Source organism: Schistocerca nitens, chromosome 3 (genome assembly GCF_023898315.1).
Source record: "Schistocerca nitens isolate TAMUIC-IGC-003100 chromosome 3, iqSchNite1.1, whole genome shotgun sequence".
In the NCBI taxonomy this organism is placed as follows: domain Eukaryota; kingdom Metazoa; phylum Arthropoda; class Insecta; order Orthoptera; family Acrididae; genus Schistocerca; species Schistocerca nitens.
The window spans coordinates 407,385,197-407,402,769 of record NC_064616.1 but is presented as its reverse complement, the minus strand read 5'-3'; the positions used below and the strand labels follow the sequence as shown (position 1 = coordinate 407,402,769).

The window sequence follows — 17,573 nt, the reverse complement described above, 5'->3', positions numbered from 1 at the left end:
GCTTCGTCCGTATAGTCGCTAGCAACGTCGTCGTACAACTGGGGCGAGTTCTCGTACGTCTCTCGAGACCTGCCGTGTGGTGGCCCTCGGTCTGCGATCACACAGTGGCGACCCGCGGGTCCGACTTGTACTAATGGACCGCGGCCGATTTAAGCTACCACCTAGCAAATGTGGTGTCTGGCAGTGACACCACAACCAGTACTGGAGGGGCAATATGAAATGCGGAAGTCATCCTACAAACAGAGAAGGGGAAAGCGACGGCCCTACAGCTGCTGCTAGGCCATTGATGGTCACTAAAAATAGAGATACACTCAATACGGAACCCTGTGGAATGCCATTCTCCTGAATACGGGGGGAACTATGGCAGGCACCAACTTGGACACAGAAAGTACAGAGTGACAGAAAGTTTTGGATAAAAATCAAGAGCGGGCCCCAGAGACCTCACTCATACAATGTGGCAAGGATATGATGTTGCCAGGTCATGTCTTATGCTTTCCGTAGATGTCAACCAGATGCTGGCACCTGAAGAAGGCTCTTCGGATGGCAGACTCAAGGGACCCTGGCAGAAGCCGCCCTGACATGGAGCCAGTAGGCCACGTGACTCCAGGACCCAAACCAACCGCCGACACACCACACTTTCCAGCAGCTTACAGAGAACGTTGGTTAGGCTGATGGGCTGATAGCTATCCACATCAAGCGGATTTTTACTGGGTTTTAGCACCAGAAAGATGGTGCTCTCCTGCCGTTGCGATGGAAATATGCCATCCCACGAGATCCGGTTGAAGATGATGAGGAGATATCGCTTGTAGTCAGAAGAGAGATGTTTAATCATCTGACTGTGGATCCAATCTGGCCCATGAGCTGTGTCAGGCCATTGTGCAAGGGCGCTGAGGAGCTCCCACTCTGTAAATGGGGCGATATAGGGTTCCCTGTGGTGTGTAGTGAACAAGAGGACTTGCCTTTCCATCCACCGTTTGAGGGTGCGAAAGGATGGGGGGTAATTCTCTGAGGTAGAGGCTCGAGCATAGTGCTCGGCAAAGTGCTTGCCAATCGCATTTGTGTCGGTAGAGAGTATGCCATTGATGTTAATGCCAGGGACACATTAGGGTGTGGTACCCAATAAGACTTGGGAAGGTGACGTATGGCACCCAATGGTTGACACGTACCTCTCCCAACACTCCTGTTTCCGTCATTTCATAAGCAGGCAAATGCGGGGACAGAGCCACTTAAAGGCTATTAGGTGCTCTATGGATTGGGGCTGCTTATGTTGCTGTAGAGCACGCCCATGCTCTTTAATTGCCTCAGTGACTTCCGGCGACCACCAAGGGACTTTTGCCGGGGCACTCTAGAGAATGAGGGATCAGATTTTCTGCCACAGAAATTATCATTGTAGTGACCTGTTCAATCACAACATTGATGGCACCACGTGGCAGAGATTCAACAGTAACAGCAGAGGTGAAGGCTACCCAGTCTTCCTTGTTCAAAGACCATCTGGTAGGCGTCCATGGGCATGATACCGGGGAGACAGGAAGATGGGGAAGTGGTCAATACCACACAGGTCGTCATGTGCTCTCCAGTGGATAGATGGAAGGAGTCCTGAGCTGCAAATTGATAAATCAATGGCCGAGTAACTACCATGAGCCACAGTGAAAAGTGTGGCGGCCCCAGTATTTAAGACGCAGAGGTTGAGTTGGGACAGTAAATTTTTTACATCTCTGCCATGGCCAGTAATCATGGCACTACCCCACAAGGGGTTATGGGCGTTAAAATCTCCCAGAAGTAGGAAAGGTTTAGGGAGTTGATCAATCAGTGCAGCCAATACCTTCAGGGGTACCACACAATCTGGAAGGAGATACACGTTGCAGATAGTTATTTCCTGCGTCGTCCATATCCTGACAGCCACAGCTTCAAGAGGAGTTTGAAGGGGCACAGGTTCACTACATACCGAGTTTAGGACATAAACGCAAACTCCACCAGACACACTATTATATTCGCTACAGTTCTTGTAATATCCCCTGTAGCCGCAAAGGGTAGGGGTCCATGTCATCATGAACCAGGTTTCCTAGAGGGTAATGCAGAAAGCAGGTTTAAAGCTTAACAGTTGCCACAACTCATACAGGTGGTGGAAAAAACTGCCATAATTCCACTGGAGGATGATGTGCTCATCAGACTGGGAAGGCATGAAACACTCAATGAGGTAGTCTACACCTCAGCGTCACCTGTTACCACCGACTATTTCCTGAACAGGCTATATCCATTGTGTCTGAGGGTCTGGTGAGATCTAGGTCCTTAGCAGATGCCAGAAACTTCACCTCATCCTCAGACGCACAGCTTGTAGGCAGCAGTGGTGTGGGTGCCACCGCAATTCCCTTTGTCTTCGGGGTCTTCTTTCTTGATTTCTCTCACTGATCCTTGGGTTTCTCTGGCTGGGAGGGCTTCACTCATTCAGTCTCTGGGACTGAGGATGATTGGGAAGCCCTACAACCAGCTGCTTTTGGGCACTTCAGCCACTGGTGGGTGTCATCTTTCCCACTAGCAGAAACCTGGGAAGGGAGTGACCCAAGGGACCCCTTCCTAGCGACAGGAGCTGAAGAAGACTTATACTTCTCTAGCTGAGAAGTGGAGACTGGTGTACCTGATGGTTGGGTGGGTGGGGGGAGGACAGTGCTCCTGAGGTAGATGGTGTGGGAGAAACAGGGAGGGAAGTGCCGCCCCTCCCCCATCAAAGAGGCAGGTGTAGTCTTCCGGCTCTGAGAGCCTACTGGAACTCGCGGAACTGATGGACCTACAACTATTCTCGTAGTGGCGGCGAAAGAGGAGGTCATAGCCACAGGATGCAGGTGCTCAAATTTCCTCTTGGCGTTAGTGTAGGTCAGTCGGTCCAGGGTCTTGTATTCCATGATTTTCCTTTATCACTGTAAAATCCTGCAGTCTGGTGAGCAAAGGGGATGGACATATGGCTTGACATTACAGTGGTAGACCATCACCTTGACCATCTCGGGTAATGTTTCACCCTTGAAGGCCAAGATGAAGGCACTGGTGGCAACCTGATTATGCCTCGGGCCCCAATGGACAAGCGAGGCAAAATGAACTCCTCATCGCTCTAAGTTGGCACGCAACTCGTCGTCAGACTGCAAAACAAGGCCCCTGTGGAATATAACACCCTGGACCATATTTAAGCTCTTATGAAGCGTGATGGTAACAGAAACATCCCCCAGCTTGTTGCTAGTGAGTAATGCCCGTGACTGGGCAGAGGATGGTGTTTTTATCAAGACTGACCCTGATCACATTTTGGACAAGCCCTGCAACTCCCCAAACTTGTCCTCTAAATGCACTACAAAAAACTGAGGCTTCATCGAGACAAAGGAGTCCCATCAGCTCTCGTACATGCAAGGTACTGGGGAAAATAAGGTTCGCTGTCATCCTTAGCCTGACATTCCTCCCATGGTGTGGCCAGGGAGAGGAATGATTTAGGATCATACTTCCTTGCATTGTACTGAGACTTTGAATGCTTAGAGACTGCTGGTGTTTGGTCACCAGCAAGTGACAACGTGGTATGCTTCATCGCACTTCATCCACCCTGATGCCACCCACTCCCACCAGGGGCCCTCCCCGCGGGTGCCATCCAGCTGCAGCAAAGGACACCTGGCAGTATGGCCGGGCGTCCCGATGCCCCAGGGTGATGGGCATCCACTCCTTGGCATACATGGGGAGTTAACAGTGCAGGCATCAGCAGAGCGATGCCTGTGTAGTCAGGGGGCTGCAACCAACAGGGTACATGGCAGCCCAACCACAACGGACTGGCTATTGTGCTGGATATGAGGTGCAAGGAATTCCATGGTCCTCGTCAGCGCAGAAAATGACACTGCCCAGTGGGTGGAGTAAAATGCCCCCAGGAAGGTGTCCTCACTGAAGAGATGGAGGATGAGCGGGACTGCAATGCCACGATGAGAAAGTGGGGTAATGATCTCAATGCACGATGGACACGATGAACCATGTAAGGCGCCCTTCCCCAGTTGGCTCGCTCTTCTGGAAAATTTTGAAAAATGGAGGTCAAACCCTACAGGGGACCATCACATAAAGGCCGAAAGGTGTGACTCCTTTTAGTCGCCCCTTACGACAGGCAGGAATACCTCGGGCCTATTCTAACCCCTGGGCCCACAGGGGGTTGCAAAATGTCTTTATGTCGAATCTTTAATTCGAGAAGTAGTTGTGCTTGTAACTACTGACTCGGTGGAGCAAATTAAGGACACCTGACACTGAGTGTTTCTGTGGTCAGAGCTGATGCAATAAGCCACAGCACAATGCTTTATGTTTCGCTCATAACAAATGTGGGCGTAAACTTGCTAATGCTGGCCGTGACCTTTACCAAGATGTTGAACTTGAGAGGTCGTCATTGGTCATAAGTAAATCTGTCATCAATCCAAAGGTTGGTTTGAACACAACTGTGTTTTTAATAAGCACACTGCTGTGGAAGATCGTATGTTGCCCTTTCCTTTATCAGACCCTTGAAGTGACAGACAGCCAAACCAATGAACAAAAGCAAGGCCTTTGGAGCCATAGTCAAACACAGGGTGCATCAAATATTTGAAGTAGCAGCCAAATAAGAACACGTCAAGCAACACTGCAATCAATTCTGGCAATGACAGATAAATGATCTTACAATGCTGATACAATCTTGTCAGTGTCCAGGTAAGCACCAAAGACCACCACCACCACTGCATAGCTATGCCTCTCACGTGCCTTCACCATCACAGTTCCATGACAATGATGAGTAGGTTTGTGTGTCCACACAAAAATACACCAGTCTAAATACAGACACTGCTTAACCACACTATCCCTTACAGAGATGACAGTCAGACTTATCCATGAAGTGAATGGTCCTTATTGATCGGCAGCCCAGATTGCATACAGTACAGCCACTGCTTAAAATCTCCCGAATGAAGAACTGTGAATGGTATACATATACTTACCTGCCTAACATAAGCATCACCTTCATAAAGGATTCTGGACACAGTACCTGATCATATCACCCTTTTAATGGGCGCACCAAGGACAGACTGTAAACGTTACAGGGTCATAGTCTTATTCCTTAGAGTTTTTAATAGCAGATATTAGTTATTGGTGGTCGCTGTAAAGCTGGCCCATTATTGATCGAGTTTTCTTGATGCCTGTGATTAGACATTACTGCTACAGTCTCTGAACAACAGAAAAATGGACATTTAACCATTTGGCTAGCTCTGTTTGCCTCTAATCTGCAAGTGGCTGCCCACTGTAGTTCAGCTGGTAAATGAGGCAGTCATATCATTCAACTAAGTCTGTTATACCATTTGTCTTCTCTTACCCTCATACAACGAACAGCCATACCACTCTCAAATATATAGTCTGCTACACACTACTGGTGCAAGCAGATAGCAATGATACTGATTTGCATGTGGTAATTTTGTAGAGCACTGTTATTGTAGCAATACACTTATATGCCAAATTCTTTATATTTTACTACCGTATTGCTGACTTTAATTACTTTAAAGAAATATATTTTTTATGCCAGTCTTGTTACTAGGTCTAGTTACAGATTCCAAATTATGTTCCTTCCTGATATCAACCAGTTGCCAGTACTCAGTATTGTATGCACAATGCTGCTACACTGAGGATAAATAAAACAAACTCTACACTAAACTATCATTACTTTATGAATGCTTACTGTCATGGACATATGAAATAATAAAATCATCTTGAGCTTAAAATATACCTTTTCCAAGCTGGCAAGGATGGTTTTAGGAAGAATAATCATCTCATCTGGATTTCAATACAAAGAGTTAGTTCACATGCTTCATTGCAATGGAGGAAAGAGCTGTTGTAAATGATGCAGGCGTAAGCCATGGTGGTATCTTCAGATATTCCAAACTGCATGATAGGCTGGAATATTCTCTTGTTTAGTAGCATTAAGGGGATGGGTGATGCTCAAGTCTGAGCACAGTGTGGTACTTGGGTAAGCTTTCACTAGACCAATATTCTTAGGGTTACCCGCAATGTCAATGTTTTCTGGTCACTAATATTGCAAAACTCGTTTATGAATGATTCTGTCAGATGAGAATACCAACTACGGGGTATCTACTACTAGCTGTACAGTAGAATGTCTGTGGATGAGAAAAAAGCCAATCACGTTGCAGCCACAGTGTTGATTAGCTATGAGGCCTAAATGCTTAATTTGGAGAGTTGCTTAGAAATCATTAAACTGGACAATCAGTAATGGGTTTTCAAGAAGGGAAGAAAACAAGTTTAGCAAGACCATGACAAGGAGGGTTATCAGAAATTTTTGGCTTTGATAGACATACTTTATTATTTTTGGCTGGGCATATCATACTTTACGGAGACAGGTTTGCTGTAGGTATAACTAACTGACAGATATGACCGTCAAAGTTAGGGTGTAGTGATCTGACCCTATTACATGTTGTTATTGGTGGCAGCCTTGAGTAAAATCAGGGAGTTAATGGTTATCTGGAGGAGACATTGGTCAAATAAATATACTTATAAAGGTTTATTGAAGTGTGAGTAAACATTATTGTTTCTTTAGTGACTTTCTGACTTCATACATTTGAACTATTCTCTTGAGATTTTTCTGTACTGAGATACTGCAAAGAGCCAATTGATCAGAGATTGACAGAACTGCCTATGTCCAGTCCAGCAGTTGGTTCTTCAAATTTATTAAAGGACACTTGGACTGCTAAAGGTCGGTGGTTAGTAATGACAGTTGTGACTTTTTAACTTCTGTCATGATGCAATATGAGGCTGTCAGCCTTTATCAAGTACTACACTACTCACACAGTTAGCAAAGAGTAGGTTCTCGTTTACCGATTAAGAGTTCCTTCACCAACAGTAGCACAATTAAAATGCACATAGGCATTGCATGTGTTCTGAAGGTCAAGAGTGTGTATACCATGGCATGGAAATGATATAATAATGTTGTGCAGTTACCAAAGAGAAAATGGTTAGAAACTTCTAGCCGAGTCAAAGGGTTATATTTCCATGAGCTTTTACCTCTATTACTCTCAGACTGCAATGAACAGTTGACTACAAATTTCGTGAATGGATAAATGCACCACGAGAGTGTGGTTTAATATCTGTAATTGTTTAAACAGAAGCCTGGAAGATGTAGGTGTACGAACTAAAACACAATTCTAATTGCTTTATTTTTGTCTGGGTGAGGAGTTAAGCCAAAATATTAACCCATAGGACATCAGTGAATGAAAATATGCAAAATATGTTAAGTTACTGATTTCTACGCCCATAAATTTAGTACTTATTCTTATGGAAAAAGTGTTTAGTGGATCTGTTATACTTTTTTTTTTCCCCCATTTAAGCATTCATCATTATGCACACCCAAGAACTTGGAACTTTTTGTCCTGTTTCTTACTTTTTTGTTGTCTACATTTACAGTAGATGGGTTTTTCTTTACAGTACACAATTGGATGAGTTGTGTTTTATTCAAAGTTTAATGCTAGTCCATTAGGGCAAAACCAGTTAATGACTTTAACAAAACCATCAATTACTATTTTTCCTATGCTTATTTGAATGCTTGAAAATAATGCTTTTAAGATCAAACCCTGCAGATTGTCCATTGTGATTTCTTCCCATGTTGGTGAGATGGCATCTCTGTTCATATTACTCAAACATCCTAGCGTAACTTTCTGCATCCCACTTCAACAGGAACTATACCAGGCATGTGCTGGACACTATATCCCATAAAAATTTAATTTCTCTAATAGAATATTATGTATGACATAATCAAATGTAATAAGTCACAGAACATCCCAACTGATGATAGTTATTATGTGCTCAGTGAAAGTATAAAAATCTTCCTTTTGAAGTCCAAACTGTGACACTGATGGGACCATGCCACGATCTGACATATAAGCAGGCCGAAGGCCAGTCAGAGTCAGTTGTGGTGTGACCTGTGGAATGCGTGGCAAGTGTGCTACTGGTTTGTCTTGGATGCTAATATCATGGACGCTATTTGTCATTGGAAAAACTTTGACATGGTACAAACTGAACTTTTTTGCTTTGGGATATGGACTTGAGTTAGCTTGCGCTGTTTCAGAGGAGCGTCAGATATATCTCTTACTATAAATAAGCCTCGCAGGTCCCCATTAGCTCAGGTGTAACGCACCTTTACAAAATGCACTAAACCATATTTCTAGCTCACTTTTCTTGACAGGTTCCTTTAGGAAATTTGCATTAAAATCGCTACAAATCAATAATCCCTTTTTTCTGCCTGAGATATCACAATAAGGAAAAGAAATTGGTCATGAAAATTTCCCAATTATCCAGTGGAAATCTATATACTGTAACAATCACAAATGTTATACTGTACAATAATTCACAAGCAAATGTTTCTATATCCTAGCCTATAAAAATGTACTTATCTCCATATTTTTGAGTTCACATTCATTTTTATAAGAAAGTGACAACTTCTCCCTTATCCATGGTGGATCTAAGCAGCTTATTTGTAACCACTTAATGAGAGATTCTGTCTCATTGGCCATAAAGTGTTCAGATAAACAAATACATTTCTTTCCAACAGCTGAGATCATCTTAACTAAGAGCTCATTTACTTTATTTTTTATCCCTCTCACATTCTGATGAACCAAGTTGACAATGAGACACATAATTTAGTTTTTAAAGGATATGCAACATTGGATTTTTGTGTGAAGTATGATTGCCTTAGTCCCCCATTTTATGTTCACAAATACAAAGGTGTGTCAAACATGGAAAAATAAAAAATCACAAGTATAATATTTAAAAGAAGGGTTCTGAATAATAGACAGGAGAGAAATAAAATTTTCTTTAAATTTTTTTAATTTATGAAATCAATATCACAGCCCTATAAGTAACACACACAAGTTTACACAGCACATAAGTATGAATAAGAGTAACAAAACTGTGATCTCAATTACATGACAGTAAAAGTCAGCACAGTGAGGACAGGGTATATTTAAGAGATGACATGGATATTTTTAAGCACAGACAAACTTCAAAGGCAATGTGGTCATTGTGTTAGAAATGTGTTATTCCAGCTCCTTATCTTCTTTTATTTGTCTTTCCTTCTTACAAAAAATAAGATATCAAACAGGTAGTGGTTTTCAGGATATTTGTTTAACATTGTGTTTCAACATGTGCAAGAGAGCATAAACAAAACCTCTTAACAGCTGAATACACCATTATGTAGTCACTGTTTTGGCACTCAAATCTGAAAATGAGTAAGGTATAATTATTTTATATTACTACATATAAGCAACAAAGTAGCTAATAACAGAGATGTAATACATGCAAACAAGAATTTAAAAAGTAAAAATAATGAACTCTCAAGGCATATTTCGAACAACTTGTAACAGAATACAGAAAGCACAGAAACCTGCTAAGAAATCATGACATATGTTATACTGCTGACCATAAAAATTGTATACCATGCATGTGGCACGTAACAAATGTCAAACTGGCATGAAGTGCAGTTTATCAGTCAGCGACATTGCTGCTCGTTTTTGTTGTAATCTCATAATTTGTGAGAATATGGAATTGATGCAAGAGCATCGTTGCCAGTTCCTACACAAGGTTTGCATTTCAATTCCATTTTCTGACATTTTGACTTTTCTATATAATGCCACATTATTTTCGAACAGCTTCATGGAGCTTTCAATTTTGTTCAAAAGATCTGGGATATATAATAGGAACAGAGACAGCCCTGTGACAGCTTTGGTGTACACCAAAAATTACTTTTATATCTTTCACACCATTAAGAACAACATATTGAGTTCCATCTGGTAGGAAGTAACTGGTCAAATCACATATCTGGTCCAATATCCCACAAGCTCATCTTTTGTTCACTAAGCAACAGTGTGGAACTGTATCAAACATCTTCTAGAAGTCGAGGAACACAGCATCAACATGGGTACTATTATCTATTGCCACCCAAATTAGATGAAAGTATAGACTAATTAGTTTCACAAGGTTTATGCTCATGGGATAATGTTTATTCCAATGCTGTAGATTTCCAGTTTCCAAACAGGTGCTGAAACATACATGCACTACTGGCCATTAAAATTGCTACACCACGAAGATGATGTGCTACAGTCGGGAAATTTAACCGACCAGAAGAAGATGCTGTGATATGCAAATGATTAGCTTTTCAGAGCTTTCACACAAGGCTGGCGCTGGTGGCAACACCTACAACGTGCTGACATGAGGAAAGTTTCCGACCGATTTCTCATACACAAACAGCAGTTGACCAGCGTTGCCTGGTGAAACGTTGTTGTGATGCCCCGTGTGAGGAGGAGAAATGTGTACCATCACGTTTCTGACTTTGATAAAGGTCGGATTGTAGCTATCGTGATTGCGGTTTATCGTATCGTGACATTGCCGCTCGCGCTGGTCGAGATCCAATGACTGTTAGCAGAATATGGAATCGGTGGGTTCAGGAGGGTAATACGGAACGCCGTGCTGGATCCCAACGGCCTCGTATCACTAGCAGTTGAGATGACAGGCATCTTATCCACATGGCTGCAATGGATCGTGCAGCCATGTCTCGCTCCCTGAGTCAACAGATGGGGACGTTTGCAAGACAACAACCATCTGCACGAACAGTTCGACGACGTTTGCAGCAGCATGGACTATCAGCTCGGAGACCATGGTTGCGGTTACCCTTGACGCTACATCACAGATAGGAGCGCTTGCGATGGTTTACTCAACGACAAACCTGGGTACACGAATGGCAAAATGTCATTTTTTCGGATGAATCCAGGTTCTGTTTACAGCAGCATGATGGTCGCATCTGTGTTTGGTGACATCGTGGTGAACACACATTGGAAGCGTGTATTCGTCATCGCCATACTGGCGTATCACCCAGCGCGTTGGTACGGGGTACCATTGGTTACACGTCTCTGTCACCTCTTGTTCGCATTGACGGCACTTTGAACAGTGGACATTACATTTCAGATGTGTTACGACCCGAGGCTCTACCCTTCATTCGATCCCAGCGAAACCCTACATTTCAGCTGGATAATGCATGACCGCATGTTGCAGGTCCTGTACGGGACTTTCTGGATACAGAAAATGTTCGACTGCTGTCCTGGCCAGCACAGTCTCCAGACCTCTCACCAACTGAAAATGTCTAGTCAATGGAGGCCGAGCAACTGGCTCGTCACAATACGCCAGTCACTACTGAACTGAACTGTGGTATCGTGTTGAAGCTGCATGGGCAGCTGTACCTGTATACACCATCTCTGTTTGACTCAATGCCCAAGCGTATCAAGGCCGTTATTACAGCCAGAGGTGGTTGTTCTGGGTGCTGATTTCTCAGGATCTATGCACCCAAATTGCGTGAAAATGAAAATGTAATCACATGTCAGTTCTAATATTATATATTTGTCCAATGAATACCCATTTATCATCTGCATTTCTTCTTGGTGTAGCAGTTTTAATGGCCAGTAGTGTAAAACATGTTCGACAATTTTAAAATAGATTAGGTAACAGTACATGCAGAGGGGGGCGGGGCAGAGGGGGTGCGGGGACAGAGGGGGGGGCGATGGCAGGGGGGGTTAGGGCAGAGGGGGGGAGGGCAGAGGAGGGGGCGAGGGCAGAGGGGGGGCGAGGGCAGAGGGGGGGCGAGGGCAGAGGGGGGGGCGAGGGCAGAGGGGGGGGCGAGGGCAGAGGGGGGGCGAGGTCACAGGGGGGGGCGAGGTCAGAGGGGGGGGCGAGGGCAGAAAGGGGGGGCGAGGGCAGAAAGGGGGGGCGAGGGCAGAGGGGGGGGCGAGGGCAGAGGGGGGGGCGAGGGCAGAGGGGGGGGCGAGGGCAGAGGGGGGGGAGGGCAGAGGGGGGGCGAGGTCAGAGGGGAGGGGGCGAGGGCAGAGGGGGGGGCGAGGGCAGAGGGGGGGGCGAGGGCAGAAAGGGGGGGCGAGGGCAGAAAGGGGGGGCGAGGGCAGAAAGGGGGGGCGAGGGCAGAAAGGGGGGGCGAGGGCAGAGGGGGGCGAGGGCAGAGGGGGGCGAGGGCAGAGGGGGGCGAGGGCAGAGGGGGGCGTGGGCAGAGGGGGGGGCGTGGGCAGAGGGGGGGGCGAGGGCAGAGGGGGGGGCGAGGGCAGAGGGGGGGGCGAGGGCAGAGGGGGGGCGAGGGCAGAGGGGGGCGAGGGCAGAGGGGGGCGAGGGCAGTGGGGGTCGAGGGCAGTGGGGGGCGAGGGCAGTGGGTGGCGAGGGCAGAGGGGGGGCGAGGGCAGAGGGGGGGCGAGAGCAGAGGGGGGAGGGGGTCGTGGGCAGAGGGGGGGAGGGGGGCGTGGGCAGAGGGGGGGAGGGGGGCGTGGGCAGAGGGGGGAGGGGGCGAGGGCAGAGGGGGAGTGTGGGCAGGGGGGCGTGGGCAGAGGGGGCGTGGGCAGAGGGGGCGTGGGCAGAGGGGGCGTGGGCAGAGGGGGCGTGGGCAGAGGGGGCGTGGGCAGAGGGGGGGCGTGGGCAGAGGGGGGGCGTGGGCAGAGGGGGGGCGTGGGCAGAGGGGGGGCGTGGGCAGAGGGGGCGTGGGCAGTGGGGCGTGGGCAGAGGGGGGGGGCGTGGAGGAAAAGGATGGGGGAATGGGCAAGGATGGGGGAATGGGCAAGGATGGGGGAGTGGGCAAGGATGGGGGAGTGGGCAAGGATGGGGGAGTGGGCAAGGATGGGGGAGTGGGCAAGGATGGGGGAGTGGGCAAGGATGGGGGAGTGGGCAAGGATGGGGGAGTGGGCAAGGATGGGGGAGTGGGCAAGGATGGGGGAGTGGGCAAGGATGGGGGAGTGGGCAAGGATGGGGGAGTGGGCAAGGATGGAGGAGTGGGCAAGGATGGAGGAGTGGGCAAGGATGGGGAGTGGGCAAGGATGGGGAGTGGGCAAGGATGGGGAATGGGCAAGGATGGGGAATGGGCAAGGATGGGGTGAATTGGCGTGGAGAGGGAGGAGAGATGTGGAGTGGCATGCAGGGGGACAAGGGGTGTGGAAGAGGAGGAGGGTAGGAGGCTGGTTCAAATGGCTCTGAGCACTATGGGACTCAACTGCTGAGGTCATTAGTCCCCTAGAACTTAGAACTAGTTAAACCTAACTAACCTAAGGACATCACAAACATCCATGCCCGAGGCAGGATTCGAACCTGCGACCGTAGCGGTCTTGCGGTTCCAGACTGCAGCGCCTTTAACCGCACGGCCACTTCGGCCGGCAGGGTAGGAGGAACAGGATATGAGGCGGAGGGGGTGGGAGGAGGCACATGAGATGGGAGGAGACACAGGTGGGGGAGGATTTGGTGGGGGTAAGTAGGTGATAGGAGAGCGTAGGAGGGCAATGAGAGTTACAAGGGGGGAGGAGAGGGGAAGGCTGTGGGAGGCAAGAGGAGGGGGCGGCTAAGGGAAGAGGATGGGAGGGGAAGGAGGGGGCGGCTATAGGAAGAGGATGGGAGGGGGAGGATGGGGGAGGGGGTGGAGCAGGAGGCTGTGGCAGGATGTGGAAGGAGGGGGAGGAGTGGTGAGGTGTGGAGTGGTGAGGATGGGGGAAGAGAGGGGTGGAGAAGGGGGGAAGAGAGTGGTGGAAAAGGGGGGGAAGAGAGGGGTGGAGAAGGAGGGAAAAGAGGGGTAGTGAGGGGGGAGGAGGGGGTGTTAAACACTGCATTCAGGGGATGAGTATGCAGAAAAAGCTGAGTACCTATGTCACATGAAAGCATATTGGACCGCGGCCAGTGACGTAAGCCCAGCTGTTGCCACATGGCAGTGGGTGGAACTGTGGAAGTGCTTGGCTCCTGCTGGATGTTGCGCCGGCAGGTGAGATGGCTACTAATGTCCTCAATATGGTACTTGGCTGCAGCTGTGGCATGTGCCGTTATGCTTCCTCCCTCCTAGGAAACTCCTGCCCTCTAGATGCCTATTTGTGAGCTGTTTGAAACATAAGCACTGTTAAATATACACTATTATTTACACTCTGTCTCCCGTACTTCTCTCATAGTGATACTTGATCCTTTACATTGTTCAAATGTCCTTTTCTGTCTCACTAGCATTTGGCACATACGCTAAGTTCCTGCTTCATGACTGGCTCTGTCCTTTGCCAGTTTGTTCTTTGTTGGTGAGCAGCTTTTGGCGCCACAATGTCGGAGGGGGCAGGAATCAGGGTGATACTAGCACTATGATTTAATTTCCTCTTTATCTGCACCTTTCTGTATAATCTTCTACACGTTTACTTTAATAATTTAATACCTATTGTTAACGACTATACACGTACTGTGGTCTACGCCTTTCATTACTCCACGGAGAACAAAACTGACCTATGCAAACTGAACAATACATGCACTGCTCTACAGTTTGGTGTTATTGGCCTGTGTGAATTTTGTGGTTTGTGCACTGTCTTGTTGTACCATACTTTACATCTTAGCAATTAGGAAAAATGTACTTGCAACAGTCAGAAATCTGTGGTGACTTTGCTTTTGTCACATTTTTAAGAGCCAGTGATCGGGAATTGGACCTGGAGCAGCTTAATTGATGACATCGTGGCCAATGACACATCTCACTTTCTTGAGGTAGCTTAGTACTTTTGATGTTTTGAGACATTGTCTGAAGACAATAAAACCTAACCAAATAATACCACTATGACTGATTATTATTATTATTATTCTAATTCACTGGTGCTGTTATCACAGCTTAACTATATCTTATTGAACTAAGTTGTGGCTGTTAACTATTTTCATTGGAGGTCATATTTTTCCAGATTGCACAACCTAATATTATTGACTTATATTTAGTTGCCATGACCTTAAATCCTACACGATACCCACCTTTAGTTACCAATTTACAAGGTACTTCTACTGTACTTAACCATCCTAAAGTATTTACTCTATAGAATTTCTATTTAAAATAAAAATCTTGTGGCTATTCTGGCCTATCCTCAAAAAAATTACCCAACTTTTTGGGGTACCAAGGCTTCCCATACCTGAGCCTGGTGCACTAACAGCACTGGCTGGCATAATGCGCTTTTTGATGGCATACCCAGCAAACTACAAGGTGCAACTCAGTGCATGGAGTGAAGTTCCCAGGCGAATTGCACTGAGTGCATTTGACAGGGATTGGTTTTCTACCAAAATGTACAGCAATATCTAATCCCAACATCAAAAGAACAACCATATCTAATCCTGACATTATGAAAACACTACAGAGAGGTGAAGCCCAAGGTTGTAGAGATTCCTAGAGTGGTTTTAAACTAAAGTCCAAACTGCTACTTACCGATATTACTGTTGTCCACAATGATTCTTCAGCCCTCTGTCTTCCATCTGTGCTTTCTTACCACCTTCTACTCTGTAGAGGACAAGGGGTTATTTTTAGGAAATACGGTGCGAAATTGTGATTTAGTGTGTTTCAGTGCGTGATGCTCCAGCGACACAGCAAACGGCAGATGAAGGCTGGCCAGCGCGTTATGTAAGTGACACAGTTTTGCAACGAGCATTGGTATGTGTGTACATAGGCGGCAGCCATCAGAACGCAGCATTAGCAGAATTACGCAGGCACGGGCCGCGTGAGGCGCGGTTGCGTTAGGGCATCGAGAACCTTCTAATAAACACGCCGCTGCTTAACCGTTGGATTCAGCAGCGGTCTGCACTATTTAAGGGCATCAGAAGTGGGCATCGGCATTTGGTTCGACCAACTGGGCGTTCAGTCACTGTCACGTCGTCATCATCAGTGACGCTGTCTCCGAGGACCGGTTGGTGGGGAGCGTTGCCCGCTGCTGCATTGGTGACTCCCGGCATCGTCACGAGCCATTGTGTCTGCGAGCTGGGCCGTGCCTCATGCTGCTAACCTCTTAACGCCTGCGCAGCCGCTGACCGAGCGCGGCGTCGCGTTCCCCAGACTGCGTGCATCAGTTCGTCTCCACCACGACACGAGCGGTGGGGCTGAGTTACCGGAAAATGTATTGGGAGAGCCACCAATAATGGGGAAGATTGCTAGAAACAGCCACCTTCTTCTACCCAGCCACGCCTTACAACCCCGACCACGTCACCCGCTCCGGTCATCCCATTACAAGTGGTGTCAGTCGGGCAACCTGCGCATCACACACTCCTGTTACAATTGGTGACAGTAGTGGTCTTCTCCCTGGATTTGGAGGAAATTGTGGCTGGTAATCGACGAGGATATGTGGCACCTGAGACGGGCAACAATGGATCAGCAACTTCTGCAACATGACAAGTAAGTGCCAATTTTTCGTTTGGTAGTTTGTCTGAACCTGTAGCATAGTCCGTCTTCCCTTCCTGTTCTTCTTTCTGGGCTTACTGTAGTCTTGATTCGTTAGCTGGTAGTGATGGAGCAGTCTGTCAGCTGAGGTGGCTATTCAGCAGCTATTTGAGCGAGTGTCGGACTCAGAGATAGAGCTTGCTCGGTCTAAAGAAGTGAGCATTGAACGGTTTCCTGTTAATGCAGTAATTCTTGACACTAATGCTGCGTCTTTGGTCACCCCTTTCTCGGGAAAAGCTGGGGAGAAGTTATGATTTTTTTTTAGAACCTTAGCACGGCCGCTAAATTGGGAAATTGGGGTGCAGAAACACTTTTGCATGTGGCTAAGTTGAAAGTAACTGGGGATGCCAAAGCGTATGTTACATGCCATGAAGAATTAAGGGATGCTTGGACATTTGAAGTATTCGAAAAAGGGTTGCTGGAAAGATATCGCAGGAAAAATACGTCTAGGTATTATCGGGAACAATTGAATAGAATGTACCAAAGGAATGGGGAGTCAATAGACACTTTTGTAGATCGAATTCGAAAAATTAATGTTAACACCTAAGGGCTAACGGATTCCGATAAGGTTAATGAAGCCATTCCGCAGGAAGCTGAGCAGAGGGCACTAGACGCATTTTTGTGGGGAATACAACCCGAAACCTCCCGCAAGATTAGGATGGAATTCCCTAAGACTCTCAATGAGGCAGTCGGCTGTGGCGTTAGAGGAAGTTGAAGCAGTAACAAAGGCGCGGGACAGGAAAGCAGTACTTAATGCAGAAATAAAATGATTCAGATTAGGTCGGATGGGACACATTAGACGCGATTCCAAGGAAGTGCAGTGCAGTGCAGGAAATGCAGACATTGGGGTCATCGGGAGCGTAATTGCAATGGGTCCTGGCAGAATCACAATAGGAAACTGCAAGGTGGGCCTCATCCCCACCAGTTAAACGGGGCAGGGGGTGGTGTGTCCACTATGCAACACCCCCGGTAAGGATTAATGATAGTGCAGAATCAGTGGCAGACTTTTTTGTGACCGGCTTGGTGAGGGGCAGACTGTGCAAATTTTTATTGGATATCGGGTGAGGGGCAGACTGTGCAAATTTTTATTGGATATCGGGTCTCAGGCTAGTAGAAGTGTACTCGGTAAAGTAGAATTAAAACCACCATGCTGGGCGTTAAGTGGTGTGGGTAGGGGACAGGTAAAGTCACTCGGATCAGTGGTGTTATACTTCCAAGTGGAAATGAGGAATTTCCAGGTGAAGGTAGAAGTTCTTCCAGTTGTTGGCAGCAGCTATGATGTCATACTCGGATTGGATTTCCT

The 17,573-nt window shown here is 47.1% G+C and overlaps 1 protein-coding gene across 3 annotated transcripts in view; it reads right to left on the bottom strand.

Moving 5' to 3' along the window:
- Positions 1 to 8,885: 8,885 nt before the first annotated feature.
- LOC126248344 (Bardet-Biedl syndrome 2 protein homolog) overlaps positions 8,886 to 17,573 on the bottom strand; it is a 173,837-nt gene continuing 165,149 nt past the window's right edge. For 2 of the 3 annotated variants that reach the window (XR_007545462.1, XR_007545463.1), the window contains 2 exons: positions 13,704 to 13,930; positions 8,886 to 9,250 (listed from right to left, as the gene is read on the bottom strand). The gene's annotated coding sequence lies outside the window, so the exon portion shown is untranslated. The remainder of the gene's footprint in view (positions 9,251 to 13,703; positions 13,931 to 17,573) is intronic. The other variant, XM_049949253.1, reaches the window with a different exon arrangement.